At 38.6% G+C, this 27186-nt stretch overlaps 1 long non-coding RNA gene across 2 annotated transcripts; it reads left to right on the top strand.

Annotated features, from left to right (window-relative positions):
- Nucleotides 1-868: 868 nt before the first annotated feature.
- Nucleotides 869-6628, top strand: LOC144656728 (uncharacterized). 2 transcript variants are annotated; one of them, XR_013571375.1, is made up of 8 exons: nucleotides 869-1803; nucleotides 1882-2008; nucleotides 2526-2640; nucleotides 3099-3192; nucleotides 3635-3750; nucleotides 4275-4358; nucleotides 4561-4672; nucleotides 5127-6628. It is a non-coding gene; the product is annotated as an uncharacterized LOC144656728 (long non-coding RNA). The 2 variants fall into 2 exon arrangements; XR_013571374.1 differs by having other exon boundaries at nucleotides 869-2008.
- The last annotated feature ends 20558 nt before the right edge of the window (nucleotides 6629-27186 follow it).

A 27186-nucleotide genomic window follows, 5' to 3' on the forward strand; every position in this document is an offset into this window, starting at 1 on the left:
GAAAAACTTCGGAAACATCTTCGGAATTCCACGTAATCTGAATTCGAAAAACGTCGGACATCTTCGGCAGCGTCTGTACATCGTATACCGAACCTCTCAGAATATATTCGAAAATCTTCGGAAACATCTTCGGCATTTCTGATACTCTGAATTCGAAAAAATTCGAACATCTTCGGCAGCGCTTCTACATCGTATATTAAATGTATCAGAATATATTCGAAAATCTTCGAAAACATCTTTGGCATTTCCGGTACTTTGAATTCGAAAAACTTCGAACATCTTCGGCAGCGTCCGTACATCGTTTACCAAACGTCTCAGAATATATTCGATTTAAATCTTCGGAAACATCTTCGGCATTTCCGGTACTCTGAATTCGGAAAGCTTCGGACATCTTCGTCATCGTCTGCATATCGCTTACCGACAGAAACATCTTCGGAATTATTCCGTACTCTGAAGACAAAAATTTAACTAGCTCATTTGTTCTCAAAAATTCAAGAGTTGGCTGGTAAACCCGATTGCGCGCTACGCCACGAACTCATAGCCTGCGTTGCAGACGAACTAACCCCAGGGTTTTTTCGTCTGCAACGCGGCTACGACTTCTCAGAATATATTCCGGTCTTGCTTCGACAACTTCAGAAATCGTCATTACAACTTTTCGAAGCTTCGGATATTTTCGACAATTTTCGCAAGACAGAATTGTGGGCTTATACTGCCTCGTCCCCAGGCGTCCTCGTCCTTGGTCGTGCACGGTTCGCTTGTTTTTTTGGGCTGCGTGCCCGGTTCTCTTGGCGTTCAATCCCCCCCCTCCCTTTTTTCCCCCCTACCCCCCCCACCCCCGCCCGCGGCGGGGTATTTATACAAGGCACACCTAGCTGTTTTTACTGCGGACCTATTGTTTTAGGCAAAACTTTGATAAAGGCAAAACCACAGTACACACTAATGGGGAGTGTCGAATTTTTCTGCAGGGTAAATAGGGGTACACAAATCCGCGCGCCGATCTGCGCGATATTTTCGTTCAAATCCGATTCCGTATTACTTGAAAACTTTGTGTGGAACAGATTCATTGCGACAGACTGTAGATGCTTTTTTATGTCGATTTTTTAAGAAATTTCGTTTTTTGCTTGATTTTGCGACAATTTCGCCAACATACTAACGAACACCGACCAAAGTGATCCGAACTTCGTTTACTATCCACGATCAGAGCTTCCTTCATAAAGAGTCCGGAATCCAGACGAAATTTCTCAGGTAATACGCGAATCCACTCTATGTATCGCAAAAATCCGCAATCCGGGGCGTTTTTGGCCAAATCCGTTGAACCGCGAACCTATTCAACCCTCCGTTAAGAAAGAATTACTTAGCAAAAATGGGCGGATTTTTTCGAGGGGAAGGGGTTGCTGTGCACAGGCTTTTTTCAGGCTGTGCTGTGACTTCTTCAGGGAATGAACTAAACAGTTCATCCCTGAAGAAGTCAGGCCTTCTTCTTAATCCTGACTCTCTCTCCTCTGGGAGAATAGGGCCATGAAGAAGTCGGGCCCAGCCTGACAAAGTATTGAAAAACACAGTTTATCTCCCAACCGTATGGTCATCCTTACTTTATCAGTTGTTGAAAGCTGTTGATCACAGCAAGGTGAAGAGATTGAGACAAAATGATTGTACTGAACAGATCGATCTCTTCTCCTTGCTGTGCGAATCAGTTTGCATTTTGTTCTCATTATTTTTTCAGGTTTTTGCATGGATCACTTAGATGACTCCTGATGACTATCGTTATCCACCTGTAGCGCTATTTCTGGACATATGTGTTAAGTATGGTTATATATCGCTACCGGGCCTGCAATGGATTATTAATGCCTAGAAAATTTGTGATTTTGTGTACGTTCACAGCTTGCAACCTCAAAAGAAGAGAAAACCCTGGGGCCGGATTTGGAGTCTCTTGAGACGACAGTACAAATGGTAGATGATCAGCAGTTTTACTTTCATATTCAAGATGGCGGATCGGCGGATTAGATTGGTGAGTTCATGCTTTTTGAACATGTACATGAACAGTTTGTTAAACCGCTTTGAGCCCGCTTTTCTTGAAAATTACCCCATGTTAATAAATTATTTATCCTCTCATGTTAGAGGATGCTCATGCCCCCGGCGTTTATTACAAACTTGACCTGTTGAATTGGCGTTTATTCCCGGGGGGGGGGGGGGGGGGTGGTTTTTTTTTGTGCTTTTTTTTTTTTTTTTTTTTTTTTTTAAACCCCCCCCCCCCCACCCCTAACCCCCCCCCCCCCCCCCCCCTGGCGTTTATTCGACTCCTGCAGTTTTTCGAGCCTGGTATTCATTAAGAAATGCTTTTTATTCGTTTTTTTTTTTTTTGACAAAAAAAAAACCTGGCGGATGTAGATACAATTTATCATACCCTAAATAAATACCTTAGGTGCCTATTTTTAACTCGACCTTGGAGACCCGGCGTTTATTGGACCCGGCGTTTAATCGAGAAAATACGGTAAACTAGAATCATTTAAATTTTTTCCCCTTAGTTGAGTTCCAGTCTACACATACACGGATCAAATGACTTGCTGTTGTGTCAATGGTTCCTTGCTAAATAGCTGAGATGATGCTGTGGTGTGAAAGATAGATGACCTAAGAAAAATGGTATTAATTCACATCTGTGTTACTTTTAAATTCATGAGACTTGTTTTCAAGGAGAAGAACCTGGGGGTTTGTTATCAGAATTTTTTACAGTATTGGAGTAGCTGGGAAGCGGTCACAGGATGTGTAATCTGATCAAAACATTGGGTCACATCCGAGGGTTTCCTTCCTTTAGTTCTGGTCCTGTGATGATCTAGGGGAGTCTATCACCTGCTACCTGCCCCTCCTAAATGCTTGTTACAAAGTACATGACTGTATTATGCTTAAAAGCCAAAATAACATTTTTCTGCACATATATACCCTGCACATAATTGTGTCTTCAAGAATGCGCTGAGCATTACGGTAAAACAACACAGCAGAGCATCCATAAATGGTCAATCTACACAATATTATAGTAAAACAGTGTGAATCCATTTGGTATTAAATGGTCGGTCTTCATTGTGTTTTCTTTGATATTTCAGGTTGGAATACTGGACATTGACTTACATGGGTCTGAAGTGTTCCATGAAAGATGACTTTGGAGTGAAACAACATATTTAAGCAGTGTTCTTCTGGGTGAGTCATACAAAATAAAATTATTAAGTATAAGCTAGATAGTTTTTTAACCTTGATGATCAATTGTATTTTTATTAATTTTACTGCGAATTTCAATTTTATATATTTTTAGTCGTATCGTTCTTAGCTTTTAGGGGTTTCTAATCAACTTTGTAATAATTTCGATTTTTAATTCATTTTTTTTTATGCCATTATTTTTTATCTCAGGACCTCCCTGAAAACCACACTAGTGAGTGGAGCCTCCTGTTAAAAGATTATTATTATTATTATTATTATTATTATTATTATTATTATTATTATTTATTATTATTATTATTATTATTATTATTATTATTATTATTATTATTATGTTGACATCAGAGCTTGCCTTTATTGACAGGGTTTGAAAATTCTTGACTAATTCTACATTTTTACTGATTATTATTTAACCTTTTTTTCTTAGTTGGGGTCCAGTCTACACAGACAAGGATCAGATGACTTGCTGTTGTGTCAATGGGTTTCTTGCTAAATAGCTGAGATGATGCTGTGGTGTGAAAGATAGATGACCTAAGAAAAATGGTATTAATTCACATCTGTGTTACTGTATTTGCTCGGTTATAAGGTGCACTCGGTTATAAGACGAACCCTAAACTTGGCAACTTTGTCATGCTAAGTTTCTAAACTGAAAATTTTCCGAAAACACTCAGTTATAAATTCATGGGACTTGTTTTCAAGGAGAAGAACCTGGGAGCTTGTTATCAGAATTTTTTACAGTATTGGAGTAGCTGGGAAGCGATCACGTGATGCGTGATCTGACCAAAACATTTGGTCTCATCCGAGGGTTTCCTTCCTGAAGATCTGGACCTGTGATGACCAAGGGAAGTCTATTGCCTGCTAGCTGCCCCTCCCAAGTGCCTGGTTTAAAGTACAATCATCAAAAACATTTTCTAGACATGCCCTTCACATAATTGTGTCTTCAAGAATGTGCTTCAACACAGCGGAGCATCCATAAATGGTTAATCTACACAGTGTTGCAGCAAAAAAACATGGATTCATTTAATATTAAATAGTCAGTCTTCATTGTGTTTTCTTTGATCTTCCAGTTTGGAATACTTGACATAGATGTACATGGGTCTGAAGTATTCCATGAAAGATGGCTGTGGAATGAAACAGCAGTGTTCTTCTGGGTGAGTCAAGGAAATAATATTGTAGTAAAGTTGAGTACCGATAATTACCTTTGGATGTTTTTGACTTTGCAATTTATTACAAGTGGTATGAATATGTTGATATTAATATATAATTTAGCGGAGCTTGCTATATTGGCAGGTTTTGCATATTCTTGACTAATGCTACATTTTTACTGATTATAATTTAACCTTTTTTTCTTAGTTGGGTCCAGTTCTACACATGAGGATCAAATGACTTGCTGTTGTGTCAATGGTTCCTTGTTAAATAGCAGAGTTGATGCTGTGGTGTGAAGATAGAGAACCTAAGAAAAATGGTATGTATTTACAATCTGTATGCTTTTGTTAAAGGAAATGCATGGCTCACAGGTTTTAGCCAAGTTTAGATACAACAAAATGGCCAGCAAATTGAGTGAAATATAAAGATAAGAACTTAAAGTAACGAACTTGATGCACAAACAAGGTTTGGTTTTTTTTTTAAAAAAAAATGTTAAGCCAAAAGTTTGGATTGAAAGTATAAGTCTAGCACACAAAATGACAACATTTCTTATGAGGTTTGCTGCTTAAATTCCAAGGAATTTGTCTGGGTCAAAACTTTTGGAGAACTATTGTTTGTTAATAATGGTTCATAAACAGAAAAGGTGGCTAGCTTTTGTTCTTAATTAGTGTTTTTCCTAGTGAACCCATTCAAGAAGTTGCACACATCTGTAAGTCAGTTCATTTACACAATAAGGTTCATCTAGCAAATATCTCTTGCTATCTATTTCACAGAATCCCAGTTTAAGCAGGACCAACTGTTACACATTGAAGACCAAGTTCAGTATAGATCATTAGTTTTTTGTTTTTTTTTGACTGAAAGAACATGCACGTAGTCAGTTGAATATGCTGTGTCTGCAGTTCAGCCAAGATTCCTGTCTCTTATGAGAAGATCAAGTGATCAGCAACTGGTTTCTCCTTACATTGTTAATCCATTGTCCATCAGTGAATTGTTGGGAACAAAGACAATCATCAACTACGGGATACTTTCTTGATAAACGACCAAATTCTCATAATGAACATTAATAGAAGTATATAGGAATTAGTAAGGAGAATTGATGTAAAAAGAATAAGCATAACTTAACAGCATCTCAATTTTGAAAGATCTCAATGCATTTACTTTCAATACACATTTACGTGATGTATGTGATTTCGAAACCAGTTTCGCCTATGACCTCTTCAGTTGGTTGCCATAACAGATTTGAATCTGGGATGACTTCATGTAACTGTGCATGAAATGTAAGCCTTGTTACCAGCTTCCAAACAACCAAAACTATCTTAAAAAATAACCAATAGAAACATTGATAATTACTATAATGCAAAAAATAATATTTATAAATACTTTAAGAGAAAGATGAGCAACAAAATTACATTATGTTTCGATGACAGCAAGCCATACACATTTACATTTGAAAATTTTACAAATTTAAATGTACAGGGTTAACTGTTCATCAAAACCTTATGTAGTACAATTGCTCGTCTTAATCTTACTGTATTTATTACAAATCTTTTAGTTGTTAGAAATAATAACTTAATTAACTATAAAATAATTTCAAAATAAAATTAGAATAAAAAATAAATAAAACGGTTTGGAACTTGATATCTGGGTACATTTTTCATATGTGGTTACGTGAAGTCATCCCAGATTCAACTCTTACATGGCAACCAACTGAAGAGGTCACAGGCAAAACTAGCTTTGTAGTTGCATATTCCATGTGAATGTGTGTTGAAATTAAATGTCAGTATGGTCACTCCTGATTGAGGTACTTATAAATTAAATTCTTACTAGGATATTTACATAGCCAATAAATTGTAGAATACTTTATTCAGAAACCTCAGAAATTGTAACAGATGAAATATCATGGAGAGGGTAGCAAAGGGGCATTGTTATCCTGTTTTACGCACAAATGTTAACTACATTCTTGTGTCACCTGTACTCAAGAAACAGGAGAATTCATGATTCGCATATCTTTTCTATTTTCACACATCACAGTAAAATTTGTGCCCTCTTTTTATGCATCCCAGTCTAGTTTTCGCCTTTTTCATGTCTCACGTACACATAAACCCTTTGCTACCCTCCATGGAGAGGTCATTTTTTTTTCGTTTCTTTATTTAATGTTATATTCATGTAAATTTTTTTATTCTCTATTTCACCTCACCTCGAATATCTACGCTACTTGCAGAAGATGGACAATATTGTAAAAATTATTGAGTGAAATAAAGTTAATTATTTTTGGTGTTGGTGTTGTTGTTGATTCCAATGGAAATAAAGTTCAACTTGTACCTTAAACTGTCTGAATTGTATTTTGAGTAATTTCCAACGTTTTGTACCAAAACGACAGCCTCAAAACATAGTCCACAATTTCTGAACCGAGGCTGTGTGTTCCCTGTGAGCACCTGTGGGTTAGAATTCCTGAGAGATTTTGACATATTCCATTCGAGGCATTGCATTTCTAATTTCATGATGGCTGTTCGTTACCTGGGGGATACTCCCTATAATGGCCTATACAGGGAGGGTCTGTCGGAAAGGGGTTACCTTTTTCAGGGTTATGGTATATAAAAGGACAGGGATTTTACAAGTTTAGCTATATGGAAGGGTGGGAAATCTGTCATTTAAAGTGCCTTTATTTAAAATTTTAAAAGACCTGCGAAAAACAAGGGGTACCTTTTCTGTGAAAATGGGGCAAAAGGGTAAGGGGTTAGACCTCGGGTGGGGCCTCCCTGTATGAAACTTTTTGAGCACCCCCATCCCCCAGGATATTTTATTTTTTGTCTGTTTATGACTAAGTAGTACATGAAGAATAGGTGCCAAAGGGTATAGGTTTGAGCCATATTGGTCTCACTTTGAATGGATGAACAAATAAATGAATGAATGGATGAATGAATGAACAAATAAATAAATAAATGATAAATAAATAAAATAATTGTTATGGTTACATGAAAGCCTGGTTTTCACTAGCGACGCAAGCACAAGCGTAAGGATACCCACGGGGGGTGCCCAAAAAAGTTTTGTACGGGGAGGCTCCGCCCTGAGCTCTTACCCCTCACCCAATTACATACCATTTTGCCAGAAATTGTACCCCTTTCGTATACCTTTTAATAAAAAAGGTACCCCTTTCATATACCTGAAAGTCATGGTAGACTTAAAACATGACGTTTTCTTGTCATTGTCAAGTAGCGCTTAATAAATTAAAATAATACAGCCATAAATTGCATCTGTTCTAAATAATTAAAAGCCCTTTCTAAAACCTAAATGACAGTTAAGTATGTATTATGTAATTAATTAGGGGGGCTTTTTGGCCTTATTTTTTCCCTTTTAAAAAATTTTTATTTCCGTACCCTTTTGTATACCTAAGCTTGTGAAATCCCTACCCTTTTATATAACTGAAGCGTGAAAAAGGTACCCCTTTCGGGTAAAGCCTCCCCGTATAGGCCATTATACGGAGTACCCCCCCCCCCCCCCCGGAAGCATACCACCGTGAATACGGCTTCGACGCAAGCAAAAGCACAAGCGCATCGAATTTTGATGCCTATGCGTGAACTTGTGTCAAGCACTAGAACAAGGGTCATTTTTTTTCCTGTTCGTGTGATTGCGCTTGTGCTTGCGTCGCTAGTGAAAACCAGGCTTTATCATTCATCTGTCCATATATAACAAGAAGGTTTTTTATATTGATAACTTAAGGAGGCTCGATGTAGTTTTTTTAGCCGAAGGGTGGTTGTTTTGAAAATTAAAATTATCTAGGAAGTCAATGTTCGATTTTTGCCAAAATACACCATAATGATCAATTATGACTAAATTTTAATTTTTTACCTGTCACTTTGTCACAAAGGTTACCATAGCAACCATTGACGTTTTCTTTTGTTCTCAAACAAGCTTGATTTTCTCGAAATCTAGATTGACTCTTGGCATTTATTTTTTGATATGTTCAAGTATAGTAGATTGACTACCTGTACACAAAATTTTAGGAAAATCTGTAAGAGCGTTTCCAGAGTTGTAACTCAAGCAGTTTCTGTGTAGGTTCAGGTTATTGGGTCAAGTTTGAAATGGGCCGGGTATGCGTAGGGTAGGAAAAAATCTCATTTAGTCACTATTCTTGCCTTTGCATAGGCTTCTGGGTGGGGAGATTGTTTTTTTTTTTTTTTTTTTTAATCTTTCCTGCTTTTCCTCTATCCATTTCCTATCCATCGCTCCCTGTGCGCCTTCTATTCCCCGAAAGGCCCTTCAGTACTTCTTAAGTGTACAACAATCTCTTCGAAAGGACTATACCGGTAAGTATAAATTCATCAATGAGCAGAGGCGGGGGAGCGTTTTGGAACGTAAGGGGGCTAAGACTGTCTCAGAAACACTTGGCAGGTTTTCATATTTACTATATTATTTGGAGCATTTTTTTTTTTCATTCCAGCATTTTTCGTTTTCTGAGCAGTTTCGAGACCGAAGATTTCCGAAGATTCTCCTATTGTTGTTCGGAATGTCAGTCGTTTCGCCTACAAGTAGTTTCGCCTACAGTGAAGTCGATTCGCCTACAGTGAATAGGCATGAATAGATTGTGCTAGTAAATTCAGGAAAAGTTGCTTCACAATATACCCAAAAGTTGCTCTAAAGTTGCTCAAATATCAAAAAGTTGCTACCAAAATTTAGAAAAGTTGCTTGCTCTAGAGTCGTTTTGTTTTAGATAAATAGTCAAAACGTGTTTGTTTGTTTGTTGCCATTTAAACATTTTTATTACATATTCTTACAATCATTAAAAGAGGCCAAAAAGCCATCGTTATATGAGAAATATAAATACTTTGTTGTAATCAATATACTCTTTAAACTCAACATAACTTCAATAATAGATAAAAAATGAAAAATAAAAAAAAATATAAAATAAAAGATAAAAATCCTTCGCAATGAAACGACCTTTTATGGTTTGGATCGGTTTTATATCAATTTGTTGCTCAAAAGTTGCCAAGGAAGGCAAAAGTTGCCCTAGGTTGCTGGTACTACAAAAAGTTGCTCAAAGCGCTAAAAGTTGCTCAAAAGTTGCCGAGCACAATCTATTTATGCCTAACAGTGAAGTCGATTCGCCTACACGACCTGAGTTGTTTCGCCTACACAAAAGTCGATTCGCCTACACTTTTTTCTCGAATTTGAAGACTTCATCTTTAGCAAGGCGTATTTCTTAAGGTTGCGATCGGGGATTTTTACATACTCGCCGGTCACGGGTAATGTTTGACTAGTATGGACTAGGAAGAAGACACAAGGCCTGGGACCGAGAAAGGATGTTCTCGCATCGCGCATAGCTTAGCGGTGCTACCTACGAAAAGAATTTTTTTCATAAAGACATGAGGCAAATGTGTTAGGGGCGTCCGTTTGGGGGGGGTACTCTGATTGCTTTAAAAGTCGCAAGAACATCTTTTCAAGGGAATGCATGGGTGAACTGGTTTTACAATAAAGCTTACTACGTCTTCACACTTAAATAACTTTTTTATTTTAGTTCATAGTGGCCCTTAACCTAGTTTTTGACAACAGTTCTAATCTTACTCTTTGTACTTAATTCAAACTAACTTTTGCTACAATTTCTTACGTGGCAAATGCTATTAATTGCTACTGTTAAATAGATATTCCTAAGACCCTTATTGTTTCCTAATGGTTAAAAAAATACAACTTTTAGTTCCGCAACTCTGGCTGACATAGTGCGCGATCCTAGGACTAAATTAAAGCGTTAAACAAATACTTTAAGTTCTTAATTGTTCTTAACCTAGCTTATTATTGACATCAATTTTAAACTCTACTACAATTTCCAATGAGGGAACTACTACTCTACCTTCTATTACTCCTTATGGCTCCGTGGGTCCTAAGATACGCACATTGCTTAAGTAGCTGCTCTGAGGTTTTTTCGACGTTTTTGCTTCTTTACAAGCTAAAAACGTAGAATAGGGGTTATGTGGTCAAAATTTGGAACCACATATTTGTAAACTCTCAAGGGACTTTTTTAATTTCTCAAGGGACTGTTTTAATTTCTCAAGGGATTACTTTCCGCTGTTGGTGATCACTTGCGATCTCATGGAAAAAACGTGACTTGTCACATTTACAAACGTTATATAACAATTTTAAAAGTGACATGTCAGCTTTCTTATCTCAACGCACGTGTGTCTTAAAGGCGATCTATAATCAAAGTCTCTTCGAGATATCGACGTTTTTGCATGAAGTATGAGTCGAAGGTTTATCCTGTGCATTGTTCTTCGAACTTATCATTACAGTTTCTTTGTAGTTTAGTTTAACAATTTCCTATCTTCGCGGAGGAAATGCAGCCATATAATTTTGTCAAAAATGGCTCGTCCGCGCCGGGTATTTATACACATATTCCTTAACATTACACAAATAAACAGTGCAAATTTCACCGAGATCTGACAATTCTATACTTTAAAATTGCAAGGACCATTCGAGGCAGTCGATTACGGCAGCGAAATTAGCAAATGAAACAGCAAAATATGCGTTCGACGCTTTGTTTTTGCGACGCCATATTTGAATTGTTATAGGTAGACCGCTGTTCAATGTGTTCAAGGCCGTATCGTTACGATTGCTCCACGAAAAAGCACGAAAAAAATACGGATATTTCCGACTACTGTCGGAGAAAACATTGCGCATATAATTGCGGCGTAAACAAATCGTTACACTCAAGCTGCGTTTTGTCTAGGCTCTGCGAGGGTCGGATATCAAGACCCAGGATTAAACAAAAGCCATATATACAGTGAATGCTTTCGAATTATATTTGAAGATGAAATACGAAAGAATTTTGCTGTCTTTGACTGAAATTCCACTCGAACTGCGTAGATACGATCACATGTTGTAAAGCCGATTCATGCAACATTGCTGTCAACGGCTCAACGCGAGGTCTCGTCCCTAACGACCTAGGCTGATGATGCATGTAGCGACCAAATTTGGCCTAATTTTTAACCGCTCCTAAGCTAAAAGAAGCCCCCATCTCTTGCATTTGTTTTAACTTCAATATCTTTGAAAAGAGCGAGTTTTTTGGTATGGTTTATTTTTGACGTTTGTAATTTTTAAACGATGTAAGTGCTAGTGATTATTTATTCGTGTTTTAGTTACGCAATCCATTGTTTGTGCGACGCTTTTTATAGATCGCCTTTCAGACACACGTGCGTTGAGATAAGAAAGCTGACATGTCACTTTTAAAATTGTTATATAACGTTTGTAAATGTGACAAGTCACGTTTTTTCCACGAGATCGCAAGTGATCACCCACAGCGGAAAGTAATCCCTTGAGAAATTAAAACAGTCCCTTGAGAAATTAAAAAAGTCCCTTGAGAGTTTACAAATATGTGGTTCCAAATCTTGTCCACATAACCCCTATTCTACCATTTTAGCTTGTAAACAAGCAAAAACGTCGAAAAAAGCGTCACACAAACAATGGATTGCGTAACTAAAACACGAATAAATAATCACTAGCGCTTACATCGTTTAAAAATTACAAACGTCAAAAATAAACCATACCAAAAAACTCGCTCTTTTCAAAGATATTATTGAAGTTAAAACAAATGCAAGAGATGGGGGCTTCCTCTAGCTTAGGAGCGGTTAAAAATTAGGCCAAATTTGGTCGCTACATCAGCCTAGGTCGTTAGGGACGAGACCTCGCGTTGACAGAAATGTTGCATGAATCGGCTTTACAACATGCGATCGTATCTACGCAGTTCGAGTGGAATTTCAGTCAAAGACAGCAAAATTCTTTCGTATTTCATCTTCAAATATAATTCGAAAGCATTCACTGTATATATGGCTTTTGTTTAATCCTGGGTCTTGATATCCGACCCTCGCAGAGCCTAGACAAAACGCAGCTTGAGTGTAACGATTTGTTTACGCCGCAATTATATGCGCAATATTTTCTCCGACAGTAGTCGGAAATATCCGTATTTTTTTCGTGCTTTTTCGTGGAGCAATCGTAACGATACGGCCTTGAACACATTGAACAGCGGTCTACCTATAACAATTCAAATATGGCGTCGCAAAAACAAAGCGTCGAACGCATTGTCTTATTTTGCTGTTTCATTTGCTAATTTCGCTGCCGTAATCGACTGCTTCGAAAGGTCCTTGCAATTTTAAAGTATAGAATTGTCAGATCTCGGTGAAATTTGCACTGTTTATTTGTGTAATGTTAAGGAATATGTGTATAAATACCCGGCGCGGACGAGCCATTTTTGACAAAATTATATGGCTGCATTTCCTCCGCGAAGATAGGAAATTGTTAAACAAAGCTACAAAGAAACTGTAATGATAAGTTCGAAGAACAATGCACAGGATAAACCTTCGACTCATACTTCATGCAAAAACGTCGATATCTCGAAGAGACTTTGATCTAAACTGCTTGTGTTATGCCCTGTTTCATGGATGTGGCTGGGAGTGAATTTCTCTGGTTTAAAAAGTTTTAAAAAATACCAAGTTTCGGCTATCCGTCTGCAACCTTTTACGAATAATAGATAAAATGTGCGAACACAGAAATGTATACAATAGATATAAATAAAAGATACATGAAATATATAATTATTTTATAAAAAAATATATATCATTTTATGAAAAATAAAAAAAATATTTTCTAGAGCGCAGTGCAAAGGTTGTTCATAATGAAGCATATGATTGTGTTTTTTTCACGATGTTAGATTCTGTAAATACCAAAACCAAACTCCGACAAAAACGACGTCATCGTGCGTTTGCCATTTAATTGCGAAGCTCTGACGTCAGAAAAATCGTGCAACGTGTTCTAACCAATCACAACAAACATTCGGGTTGTTTCAACCAATCAGGATCAAGATCAGAATCAATCGTGACCTGTTTTACCGCCCGCTACATGTTTTTGCTTCGAGTTCCAATTGGTTCCTTACGTTTGTTACGTAGAGCGGTTTTCAACTGGGTGTCGTAAAACTGAAACCAAAGTGATTACTCTGGCCAATCACAAAATGCATGCGAAGACAATTTAGTGGACCAATCAAAACTCGAAGCAAATACTTGTAGCCTGCTTGAAGGGTGGGAAAACGTATGTAAGCGAGTCATGATTGGTTTTGGTTTTATTTCTGATTTGTTGAGAAAGTAGCGTAACATCAGGAGCCCTGGTAACATATAAAAGCAAAAAAAACAAATGCGAAGTACTTTCGACACCCAAGTGAGCTCAAATGAAAGCCGCTCTATAATAGCGAAGCGCGCGAAGTCTAAAATAGAATGCAAATGAATATAACGTACCACCACGAGGCTCAAAAAACATCAGCGTGTTCTGAGAGAAATAGAAGGAATCTAGGCAAAGTTTTCGTTTCATGAAAGTGTTTTAGGAACACCGGCTGCTTTAGAATGGTTTTGCGAAAATCGTCCGCAATTTTGGTTTGTTTGTCTGAGTCTTGTCTGAGTCGTGACGTCACTCGCACGCTTCGCTATTGCAATTTGGTTTTATGACATTTCAGGGCCGTGCAAAAAGTTACCTATCCATTTTAAGCCAAATTATGATTTTTAATCTACCATCCAATTTACTCTTTATCTTTTATGTCTGAAGACAAAAACACTTCTGGTGTCGGGTCCGTCGACCCGACTCGGATCGTCACCAGTTTTAACGACCCGGCGTTCCTTGTCGGATCGTCATGATCCGCCGAAATTATTAATTATTATAACGTACCAACTATCCTACAACATTTGACTTTCAAACAGATTACTACAAATTCTTTGCAAGGTTGGATACCACTATGGTTGGACTCGTTACAAGGACAAACCCCTTCACGGCGTAGATTTTTTTCCAACGGCCGAAAACTGCTCGTCTTGAGGATGTTGCGCAGGAGGTACAGTACATGCAAAACCATCAGGGTCACCGGTACCTTCAATTGCGAGTACACCCATGAAAAGATATATATTTTTTAGAAACCACAGAGGGAACAGTCAAGAATAAACAGCTGCGAACATGTTTTTGAGAAGACACAAAACAGCAAAAGAGTGGTAGGATGCAAGTTAGCCAATGGAACTGAAGACTGTTGTATCACCACTGCGCCTACCTTACTGCGCATGCTGAGGTGAATTTAAACGAACTTAACCATCATGCAATTAGAATAATGGAAAGAAATGGAAAGGCTTCCAAATGGTCTAAATGGGTAAGATGTCTCAAAGATGTCGCACATGAGACCTTGGAAACAGACAGTTATGGCAATAGTTTTTAAGAGACGAAGGGAAATGAGAAACTTTAGTGAGCAAAACAAAGGATAGCGAGGTAAATGTAGTGAATTGATTAAGTTGCGATACAAATGAGAATGACTGGCAAGGCAACGCCCCACAGGCCCGTACTTGGACAAAGGAAAATTGAGAATAGATCAAAGGAAAGACGTTTGTGATGGATATTTAAGATAAGAGGGTAAATATTACCTCAAGTGAGCACAGCAAAAGAAAACGGATTTTGATTTTGGCAAGGTGTCCATATTCTCAACATGAGATCGTCAAAATAGGCTATTGATGGATCTAAGGAATACCGGGTACAGCGAAGAATGAAAATATAACCGGTATAAAGGTTGAGAGAAAGAAATATTGTCCACAAGGGTGTGATCACGAGAGCTGGGATTCACTTAAGGTGCTTAGTGTTGGTACGACAATGCCTTCTTTAATTGGACCAGATGATGGCAAGATCAACTGCATATGAGGATCTAACCACTATATGCATGTCTTTAGACTTGGCATTTGGACAGCACTTGTTCACTCTGCCAGCTGAGAGAACTATGGATAAGATGGGTATGTGTCATGACTTAAACGGAAGACTAATGCCTTTTCAGCTTCATTTTGCAATTCAGTTGCTTTTGTACGTGAGATGAATTAAATAAATGAAACTATTGTTGTTTTCATTCATATCAAGGATGATGATGATGATGATGATAAACATAATCAACAACAGGCAAGACTAACCACATTCGAGAGCATGAAATCAGTCTATTTTGATGCCCTGCATCCAAAACTTTGGACGTGCAAATTCAATCATCTACTAAACCATGTGATGGCAAGATCTACTGCATATGAGGATCTAGCCACTGTATGGATGTCTTTAGACTTGGAATTTGGACAGAACTTCTTCACTCTGCCAGAGAGATCTATGGATAAGATAGATGGGGTATGTGTCATGACTTAAACAGGACACTGATGCATTTTTAGCTTCATTTTGCAACACAGCTGTTGTCACCTACATTTTTGTACGTGAGATGAATCAAATGAATGAAATCATTGATGTAACGGATCATTCAAATAAGAGGGGTTAGTAAGCTGCTACCTCACACTGGTAATGCATGGCAAACATGCTGCGGATAACGTACCAACTATCCTACAACATTTGACTTTCAAACAGATTACTGCAAATTCTTTGCAAGGTTGGCTACCACAACGACTGGATTCGTAACAAGGACGAACCCCTTCTGGGGGTAGTTTTTTTTCAAAGGCCGAAAACTGCTCGTTTTGAGGTTGTTGTGCACGAGTTACAGTACATGCAAAACCATCTGATTCACCTTAAATTGGGAGTACACCCACGAAAATATATATTTTTTAGAAACCACAGAGGAAACAGTCGAGAACAAACAGCTGCGAACATGTTGTTGAGAAGAAACAAAACAACAAAAGAGTGGTATAGGATGCAAGTTGGCCAATGGAGCTGAAGACTGATGTATTACCAACGCTGTCGCACCTTTCTTACTACACATTGTGAGGTGAATTTGAACGAACTAAAATATTATGCAATAAGAATAATGGAAGAAAATGGAAAGGTTTGCAAATGGTCGAAAAGGTGGAATGTCACAAAAATGACACATATGGGACCATGGAAAGAGACAATTATGATAAAAAGTTTGGACCGGGTGATGGCAAGATGTACTGCATATGAGGATCTAATCACAATATGGACGTCTTTAGACTTGGAAATTAGACAGCACTTGTTCACTCTGCCAGAGATATTTATAGATAAGATGGGAATGTCTCATGACTTAAACAGAACACAGATGCATTTTTAGCACCATTTTGCACCTAAATCTCAGTACGCGAGACGAAAAAAAAGAATGAAACCATTGCTGTAACGGATCGTACAAACAGGTGGGGCTGGTGAGCTGCAATTCTAGCTAACTCACACTGGTAATGCATGGCAAACATGTCGCGGATAACCTACTAGTTTTCCCACAACATTTTGCTTTTAAACAGATTGCTGCAAATTGGTGTAAATTCTTTGCAAGGTTGGATACCACTGGATTCGTAACAAGGACAAACCCCTAATAATAATAATAATAATAATAATAATAATAATAATAATAATAATAATAATAATAATAATAATAAAACTTTATTTAAACTCGAATTTAGAGTAGCTTGACAGCTAATATTTCCGAGAACGAAAAATAGATAACAAAAAATATCTCCCTTTTGGGAGGGCGTGGATTTTTTTCTCCCAGAGACCAAAATCTGCTGGTCTTGAGGTTGATGTGCAGGAGCTACAGTACATGAAAAACCATCAGGCTCACCATCAATTGTGAGTACAACCACGAAAAGATATATGCTTGTAGAAACCTCAGAAAACATTTGAGCCAAATAGCTGCGATCGTGTTGTTGAGAAGAAACAAAACAGCAAAAGAGTGGTAGGATGCAAGTTGGCCAATGCAGCTGAAGACTGATGTTTCACCAACGCACCTTTCTTACTGTGCATTGCGAGGTGAATTTAAACGAACTAAACAATTATGCAATAAGAATAATGGAAAGAATTGGAAAAGCTTCTAAATGGTCAAAAAAGTGCAATGTCACAAAAATGAGCCATATGGGACATAGGAAAGAGACAATTAGGACAATAGGATTGAAGAGACGAAGGGAAATGAGAACTTAAGTGAGAACCACAAAGGATAGTGAGGTTAACGAAGTGAATTAATCGAGTTGCGATCCAAAAGAGAATGACTGGCAAGGCAACGCTCCACATGCCCGTACTTGGACAGAGGAAAACCTGAGAAAAGATCGTAAGAAGAAAATATTAAAGATATCAAGGAGAATATAACTTTAAGTGAGCAAAGCAAAGAGAAACGAATATGATAGATGTAGTTTGGTAGAAAGGGGCAAAGTTACCATATGCTAAACATGAGAAATCTTGGAAAAAGAAGATCGTAAGAAAAGGTTATATAGGGCTAGGGGATATCGCAAAAGCGAAGAATGAAAATATAACCAGAAATAAACGTTAAAAGAGAGAAACATTGTGCACAAGAGTGTTACCACTGGGGTGTGGAGAAGACCAATAAATGTTGTATGTTATCAGTTGGGTTGTGGGTGCTGGTTTGCTGAAGTTCGTACGTGCAAGATAACAGCGAAGTCCGAAGTTGACCTAGCACCCAAAATAAAGGGTTTTCTGCTGAGCATTTTCGTTTTTACCTAACTGCAGTTCTTGCAACTGTTAATGGCCACAAGTGCTACACCTGCATCGGCAATGAGAAGACCTGCGGAAAGGATAAACTGGACAGCAGAGAAGAAATGTCCTGTCCAAGCAGAATGGATAAATGTCAGGGGACCTGGTTCAAAAACTGACAAGTTACCACAGAAATTGTTAACAGCTGCAGCAGAACTGTGCTGTGGGTTGCTGTGACACAGACCTGTGTAACGCGGGCTCGCCTGTTTCCTTCACCGTGTTCCTGATGACCGTTTGCTCTGCCCTAGGACTGGCACTACTGAAGTAAACCAGGGCGTGATGATCTCGGGACGAGTCTGATGTTCACGTGACTTGTTCTTTAGCTGAATTGTTGAGCTTGTATAAACAAGTTCACAGAAACAAGTTAAAAGGAATTTTGCACTTCTTGTTTTTTTAGCGTTTTTTTTTTATATTAAAAGTGTTTAAAAATCAGTTGGGCTACACTTAAGGTCCTTAGTTTACCAAGCGTGTTGCCGATGTCTCAGGTAAAACATCAAAACTGGAAATAAACGTCCATGCTGGGTCTACCAATGAGGCATACCGCATCCACTCAAACTGAAGTAAAGATAAACACGCGAACTAAAATGAATTAAAGGAGGGTCCTCAAGGGACAAGCGATAATTTAAAGAAATGCCTTGTACGTAAATGCTTCCTTTGGGCCAGGTTATGGCAAGATGTACTGCATATGAGGATCTAACCACTATATGCATGTCTTTAGACTCGGCATCTGGACAACCCTTGTTCACTCTGCCGGAGGGAACAATGGATAAGATGGGTATTTGTCATGTCTTAAACAGACAGAAGGCTAGTGCATTTTCAGTTGCATTTTGCTATACAGTTGCTTTTGTACGTGAGCTGAATTAAATGAATAAAACTTTTGTTGTTATGGATCATATCAAATGATGATGATGATGATGATGATGATGACGCAACAAAGGCAAGACTAAAAACATTCGAGAGCATTAAATCAGTCTATTTTGATGGCCCTGCATCTATAAGTTTGGACGTGCAAATTCAACCATCTACTAAACCACCTGCGTTCTTTAGTCAGCACACTATCGTGCAATTAGCACACTATCGTTCTTAGTTAGATTCAGTCTTTACTTTCCTTGCTGTTGTTGTTGTTCGATTGTTTACCGATGATTTTAAATAACAGCAGATTTTTTGGACTTTTAGGATAAAGTCTATGTCCGAGCGATGCTGATCACACGGTGAAAGGTTTGTTTTAAAAATAACCAAGACATGACCTACAATGAGTCTCATTTCGGAAGAACTCTGGCTTACGAAAGCGTTCGTTGTTATGTTCTTGGATCAAAGTAACCATGGTAACGATGAAGTGATTTCAGAATTTGCAAAAATGACTGTCTTCAAACTAAGCCAACCAAACCTTAAGGCAAATATTTTTCTAGAACGTAATCTTTGCCAAGAGCGAAAAAGGTTTGTGATACTCAAGACGATGATACCGTTGATGTGACTGGTAAGAACACGTTTTGCACGATGCAGCAAAAAGTATGGAATAATTAATTACCACTTAGCCTGGTAAAACACGCTAATACATCATGAATAAAATCAAAAGCCGCTGGCAACTTGAACGGTCTGAAGACAAATTCTGACTAACTATTATTTTCAAATAAAAATGGTTTTGTTTAAAAATGGGTGGCAAGGGCGGAAAGGCTGCTTAAAGCCAAGAAAAATTTTGAATTCGTTGCTTTTTGGTTTATAATTAATTCTTGTCAGTGAAGACTGGAGCTACAGTAATATTGATGTCATTACCTAATTCGTTTCGATTCTTGCACTGAAATTACGCTTCAACATATTGCCATAACATTATATTAGAAAGTTATCATTATAATTTTTTTGTACTTAAATGCTTTTTCGTCTAAGTGCGTTCCTCCAGGTCTGTACTTGACTGTGGGTAATCTCCATGGCGACGGGATTCTGTGTTTACCAAATAAATCCTGGCAATAAAACAAATAAAATTATGTTCAGAAGTTGAAGAAAAACAAAAACACTATTGAATTTACTTGTTTCTATTATACAGAAAACAATATTTCAATATAAGATCATCTTTAAGAACATCATTGATAAGGCACAGGTCGGCTTATACAAATTTGTAAAAGGAATGTTGGATATTGGCTTAACTGATTCGTAAAGGAATACTGATATTTTAGATTCTTAACCCAGAAATAATAAGCAGTTGTCAAAGAAATTCAATGATGAAAATCAGCCAAAAAAATAAAGAAGGAACAATACAATACTTAGTTAGGAATAATGAATGACTAAAAAGATGATAGTTCGTATAGTATTCGAATTCACTTCGATCCTGGAAAACGAATAAATCAGACCTGATAGCGTATACAAAGAGAATCTATTATACTCTAGCGGTTTGGCAGTTTAAGACAAATTTTAAGTGTTGGTTTGCGGGTAAACTCGTAAACTCGTTTTACATTAAAGACAGTTTTGTTCTTTAGGAGAAAACGAAACTAGTTTGCTGTCTAGGAAGGACAAACTGTATAGCGCCTTTGCAGAATGTACAACCCCCCTATAATAGACCTTCTACAAATTAAGACAAGTAAAAGTGAATTGAAAAGAAAGGAACTAAAGGGCTACAGATAACTACCAATATAAGCTAAGAATGTTAAAAAACTACCATAAACAAAAAAGCTATACAAGTGAGACTTGAGCGCATAAATTCAAAAATTGTTTCGTTTGGCTTTAATTTCTTCTGTAAAACTCCCTTCTCTTGCTTATTTTTTTTTTCTCAAAAGTAACTTATGTTTAGGAGCCTTGTTATAGAAATGAAAGGTGTATGTGCTTTCGAAGAGTGATTCATAGATTGATAGTAAACAAGATCTTTACTTTACCTTGATAATCCGTGTACAAAATAAAGTGTAGTTTCAACACCATGGAGCTAAGATCTTGTAGCTTCTCAAATTGTCGGTGTGGTCGAAGTCTGCATTACTATAGCATCAACGTCTAACTTCTGATTGTGTGAAATGATGCAATAACTGCCCTGAGCGTCCCTGCTTGTTAATCGCAAACCATTCAGTTTTTAGGGCAACAAACGTCTTTCAGAGTGTACATTGCTGAATGAGGAAAACTGGATAGAATATGTTTTTTTGTGCACAATGACAAAAGGCGCGTAAACATCATTGTTCCTTCGCCTACCATAGCATCAACAAAGCAATCGAACAGCAAGTATTGATACATTCTACTTGAAGCACTGGAGGAGAGGGAGACAAAAAAAAGAAACCAGAAGACCTGCTCAACTGCTTCGCAGCTTTCTTTAGAGAGCCATACGCTTTCGCAGCCATTTGCAAACTCCAGGGTTTGTTTCTAAGCTTTTCTGAATCAAAGCACGTGCATAACCTTGGACGCGGAACTTGTAACAGGGCGGGCCGTGTAACTCGGCTTGTTATGACGTTATTAAGTTTCAGAGTTGTTTCAGGTTTCAAAGACGCTTGTTCACAGCTACTTGACTTGTTGCCGTTATGGGTTTGACGTCGGCGTTTTCTTTCTTGGTTGCTAGTTTGTGATATTAAGCCTCCCTGACATTATTTTAGGAACGTTTTTGTGCGTATTTTCCTTCCTTCCGTGGCCAAATCAAGTGATCAAAGTTTCTGCATCGATACGATTGAAGTGCAAGAGTCAATTCATACCTGATCAGCTGCCAATGCTGGGCAAATTCCTCTCGAACAGTCAAAAAGCATTTCTGCAGTGTACTCCGATTCTACCCCATCGCGTGAAGCATTTCCTGGTTGTGGAATGAAAAGAGCTCTCTTTGAGCTCCGAGAACATCGTGTTTAGCGTTGCAAACTATGACACTCATTATATAGATATTGGCTTGAGCCTGAAGTCATCCGTAAAACAAGGAAGAAAAGAGAATCAACCAGAATCATAACCCTGTTATGTTAATTAATCCTGAATAAAAATTGTGATGACTTAAGAAGACAGAAATGTTACCGAAACAGTTTATTGGCTGCACATGGAGGCACTTAAGAAACAAAGACGAACATGCATGAGGAGACGCAAGCGATATTTTTTGGTGCGCTGTTGGAAGCCGTTGTTGCTATAGACGCCAATTGTTTCACGCAGAGGCTTTCTCATTGTGGTTACGGAAGGTGTTGTAATATGTCAAAAATGCTGTGGATCGAATGATCGGAATTACGAAAGATCAATTTTCTTTCTAGGCGGCAGAATAAATTATAATATTTCGCGGGAACATGTATATCTGGCGGCAATTCACAATTAGTTTTGCTTGAGCTGATTTTTTTCGAGCTACGTGATGACTTCGTTTGCGTAAGGCGGGATGTTCTTGAAGTAGGAATTTCCGCTTATGACAAGATAATCGGTTTGTGGATCGATACAGTAAAGCATGTTTTGGCAAAGTCGAAATGGCTATCTGATCCGGGCGCTGGTGCCGTCAACAAAATCCTTCGCCTCTCAAAACATTATATTTCGAGATCTTGTTGACGGGTGCCGATGTACATAGCTTTCCCTTTGAAGGGGCATGATAAATCGTTCGGGCATCGATGAAAAAGGCCTGTTTCATTCTTGTGCGAAAGCACGCGCTCAATATGTGTGCAACCCATCGAGTTGATTTTATTCAGCTCACTCTTCGTCCATTCGGTTTCCGGCCATCGTGAAGGAGGATTCCAGGTAAGTCAGGTACATTGTATATCAAAAAGTATCCGGCAAAGAAAAGTTAATAGCCATGCATAACTTAAGTGAAAATAATCCATTCAATAATAATGCTCATTACTGTAACTTCGATTACCAAAACACTGATTTGCTAGATTCATAGTTTATAGCCATTTGCGCAACGCTGAATTCATCCTCGGAGACCCAGGGGCAGTTTGTGGGGCAAGAGAAACGCGAAAAAGCGGGTAAAAAATAGCGCGAAACTGCCAGTTACATAAATCAGCATATAAAAGTTCTATTGACTGAAAGTGCCCCTGGGGAAAGATTCTTACCAGACCAGTTCAAAAAGCTCTCTGAATACTGCCTCGTGATTGGGCAGAAAAATCTTTTGTTTTCCCTTTGTATTATTCTGCCCAATCGGCGAACAGCTTGACTGCGGTCCTTTTCTTGTGTTCTCATGCAAACGAAGTATGTACACAAAGCCAGTTCGCTCGCTATATCTGTCTTGCTTTTTAGCGGAGAATTTGCTCGGGAAGGAAAAGTTTCGGCTAGTGCCTCCCCTGGTCGAAAACGTCGAAAGTTTGACGGCCATGCCCGCGGAGAAACGGCGGATTCTTCAGATTGTGGTCGATCGCAGGAATCGTAACACTTGAATGCTGCTTGCGAGCTATTAAAGCCGGTTTGTGTGCGATATGCAGCTTGTTGCACTGCTATAAAAATGGATGTTTTTCAGATCTTTTACGGAAAGATTGATGACAGTTTGAGGCGAAAATTTTCCAAACAAGAGTATATTTTTCACGAACAAACCAGGCAGATGTGTCAAGCGGCCGATCGCGACTAGCTACGCGTGCAAAGCGTGCAGCAGCGATTCTAGCACTGGCTTTTGTGTACAAAAGGACCGAAGTCAAGCTGGTCGTCGATTGGGCAGAATAATACAAAGGGAAAACAAAAGATTTTTCTGCCCAATCACGAGGCAGTATTCAGAGAGCTTTTTGAACTGGTCTGGTAAGAATCTTTCCCCAGGGGCACTTTCAGTCAATAGAACTTTTATATGCTGATTTATGTAACTGGCAGTTTCGCACTATTTTTTACCCGCTTTTTCGCGTTTCCCTTGCCCCACTAACTGCCCCTGGGTCTCCGAGGATGCGCTGAATTCTACTCTCCAGTAAATCGGTAAATTTGTTTGCGTGCTATATGCTACAGCATAACCCACTGCACTGGCCACATATCAACCAGACCAACGGTAGTAACGATTATTAATCATGTTAATTTGGGATATCAATATGATTTCCTTTGTACGTCGGTACATTCCTAAACATTAAGCGGTATACTATTAAATAAATAGCCGGAGGTACTAATCATACATTTCGATGTAACTTAAAAAATCTAAGCACGCAGCTTAATTTTTTGTCCATCAGAACTGGCGGGCGGCACGCCTCAAACAGTTCGATGTAACCTAGAAGAACTAAACACGCAGCTTAATATTATTTTTGTCCATCAGAACTGGCGGGTGGCACGCCTCAAACAGTTCGATGTAAAAATAAAAAGAACTAAACACGCAGCTTAATATTTTGTCCATTAGAACTGGCTGGCGGTACGCCTCAAACAGTTCGATGTAACCTAAAAAAACTAAACACGCAGCTTAATTTTTTGTCCATCAGAACTGGCTGGCGGCACGCCTCAAACAGTTCGATGTAACCTAAAAAAACTAAACACGCAGCTTAATTTTTTGTCCATCAGAACTGGCTGGCGGCACGCCTCAAACAGTTCGATGTAACCTAAAAAAACTAAACACGCAGCTTATTTTTTTGTCCATCGGAACTGGCGGGCGGCACGCCTCAAACAGTTCGATGTAACCTTAAAGAACTAAACACGCAGCTCAATTTTTTGTCCATCAGAACTGGCGGGTGGCACGCCTCAAACAGTTCGATGTAACATAGAAGAAGTAAACAAGCAGCTTAATTTTTGTCCATCAGAATTGGCGGGCGACACGTCTCAAACAGTTCGACGGTAACCTTAAAAAAACTAATCACGCAGTTTAACATTTGTCTATCAGAACTGGCGGGTGATACGCCTCAAACAGTTCGAGGTAACATAAGGACTACTAACGCCTCATCTGGTTCGATGTTTACACTATTGTTTCCTATTTTTTTAATCAGTGTAGAGAATCTGACCGCCAAGTACGAGCCGCCAAGCAAAAAAAAAAAAAAATTAAACAGAATTAAACAGGGTAATGTTTTTAAAACAGCTTTATTGGGAAACTGTTCATAAGATTTTTAAAAGCAGGGCTAGTTGAAAAACGCACCCGTTATTTCCCGAAAGCTTTTACAATCTATTGCTTTTCATTCGCCTTGTAAATTGCTGGAAGCGATTGACTGATTTAGCGCCCTGATATTGTACAAGTCATTGTGCTTAAATTGCGCGGCTGGGTTTCTTAAGCGTGCAAGGCGTTGACGTGTGATTGACATTACGCGTTCATTAACCAAAGCGTTCAAGCAATTCTTGCTGTGAGATCTGTCAGCGACTTCTATTGTTTTATCTTTAGTCCGGATCAAAGTTCGGTCATTTGAAATGACCGAACTTCTCGTATCTAAGGCTTGCGTCTTGTCATGCGCTGTGCACGACTTAAAGTATTATACAACTTTTAACTGCTTAAAACCCCCAAAAAACATAAATAAAAATCTCATAGACCTACCCGAACATGTATTGTGGTAAACATCTCGTTTAACGTTAGCGCCAATCTCGTCCCCAGGGTCTACTCCGCTTTCAAGATGACGCCCCGCCGCATTCTTGAAAGCGGAGTAGACCCTGGGGACAACATTGCAACAACAATAAGCTTTATTTCGCCTTTGGTCGCATAAAAATATTTTATGTACAAAATTATATATTAATGGAGACAGAGAGAGGGGCCTGGTTGCACTAGCGCTAATCTTTTTCTTTGACCTTCTCGCAACAAGGAAAACTCTGACGACTGAATTCAGACAGAAGAAACTGAACAGGGACGACTACGTATGAGTAGTTAGTTGTGTTTATCACACCAGAAAATTGGGAGGGGGCCAAACCTGGTACCCAGAGACTCGTTTTCTTTGACTAGCGGCCGGGAAACTAGCGACCCTAGAAAGTTCTGATTAGAAGTCAATCTCGACCTCTGAGCCCGCATATCTTTTAGTCAGCACCAAGAACGGAGATTCTGGCCAAGTCCGACATTTTTGCATGGGCAGAGTTCCTTAACATCGACTGTAGGCGAATCAGCTTTGAGCGGAATGAACCCTGAACGACCGGAAGTCCTTGAATAATGGACTTCAGTGGCCAGAGTCCGCGTTCCGAAAATATTGGATTTCCGGTTAAACTGCCTAGCTTTTAAAAGAATGATTCAACGAGCTCTTTGGTGTTTTATTCCGGGCTTTACCCAGGGGTTTACCATCATCGCCGAAAATTTGACGTCACATCCGGTCAAAAATGGGCAAAAATGTCGAGCACGTCGTTTCCGCGAATCGTCGAAAATAATTTTCATGTAGACGTGTTTGTTTCGTTTTTTAGGAGTGGACAGCCTCGTATAATTTTGGTCCATGCAGTCGATGGAGGACGTAGGGACATTGCTTCGACTATTTGTGGACAGATGTCGATAAAGGAAATAGCTTTACTACTAAATTGATGTCAAATAACGACAGCGTACTTTTGTCACATGGCGGAAAATTTCGCTTACTCCAAATAATTGACCTGCCAACTTTTGGATCTAACAAAAGTGATGATTTAAATAGCCTATTCTGTTTACAACACCACGGATCAAACACTGGTGGTTGTAGTTTGCAGTGGCTATAGCGGGAATCTCGTATCACAGGCCTTGAAGATGAAACTTAGTAGTAGTAGTAGTAGTAGTAGTAGAAGTCTTTATTAAGAAGCTAGTCACAACAAACGTGTGGCTTTACAATAAAAAAACAATCTAAAATAAGCTAAACTAGTAAAATGAACCTATTATATGTATCAGTTACAAGGATTTTAAGAAATAAATTTAAAAAGACATCTATTTACAAAAGTGCGTTTGAAACGTTCTGTTTTTACTTTAGGGAGTATAAAGTCATGGCTCCTTTCTCTAAGAGCTCTGTTCCGTTTGGGTGGGAGCAAGTCATATAATACATGGCCAGTGTCACTTGTGATTCTGTTGAAAAGATCACTGTCCCTATTCTTAATAACATCAGATATCAAAATGATCTTATTTGTATAGCCAAAACGATAGGCTCGCCGAAAGAAACTTCGAGCGAGTCATCTCTGCAAGACGACGAAAAGAAGTTTTTAGCAGGCGTGTTTTCTTCGTGTTTGTGAACTGACAGGCCTTGTGATTTTGTACTATGGAATGGAGACAGGTTGCAGATAGATTGCTTTGACCCCAGGCTTTGACCATGGTAGAAAAGATTTTGACTTCAGATGCAGTTTAAGGGAAGTTTGATGAAAAAATGACTGAGACCTGCGGAGAGCGAAGTGCTGTGTCATGGCGGATAATTTCACACTCACAAAACACGAGTCGTTCCAACGTTTGTATACCTGCCAACTTTTTCTAAGTCAAAGGCGTGAGATTACCTTTTCCACATTTTCCGAAGATGTTCGGACTATTTTTGGAAGTTTCTGAAGATGTTCCGACTATTTTCCGAGATTTCCGAAGATGTTCCGACTGTTTCCGGAGATTTCCGAATAGTTCCGAAGATGTTCTGACGATTTTCA

The sequence above is a fragment of the Oculina patagonica genome, chromosome 6 (genome assembly GCF_052425735.1).
Source record: "Oculina patagonica isolate OP01 chromosome 6, crgOcupat, whole genome shotgun sequence".
NCBI lineage: Eukaryota > Metazoa > Cnidaria > Anthozoa > Scleractinia > Oculinidae > Oculina > Oculina patagonica.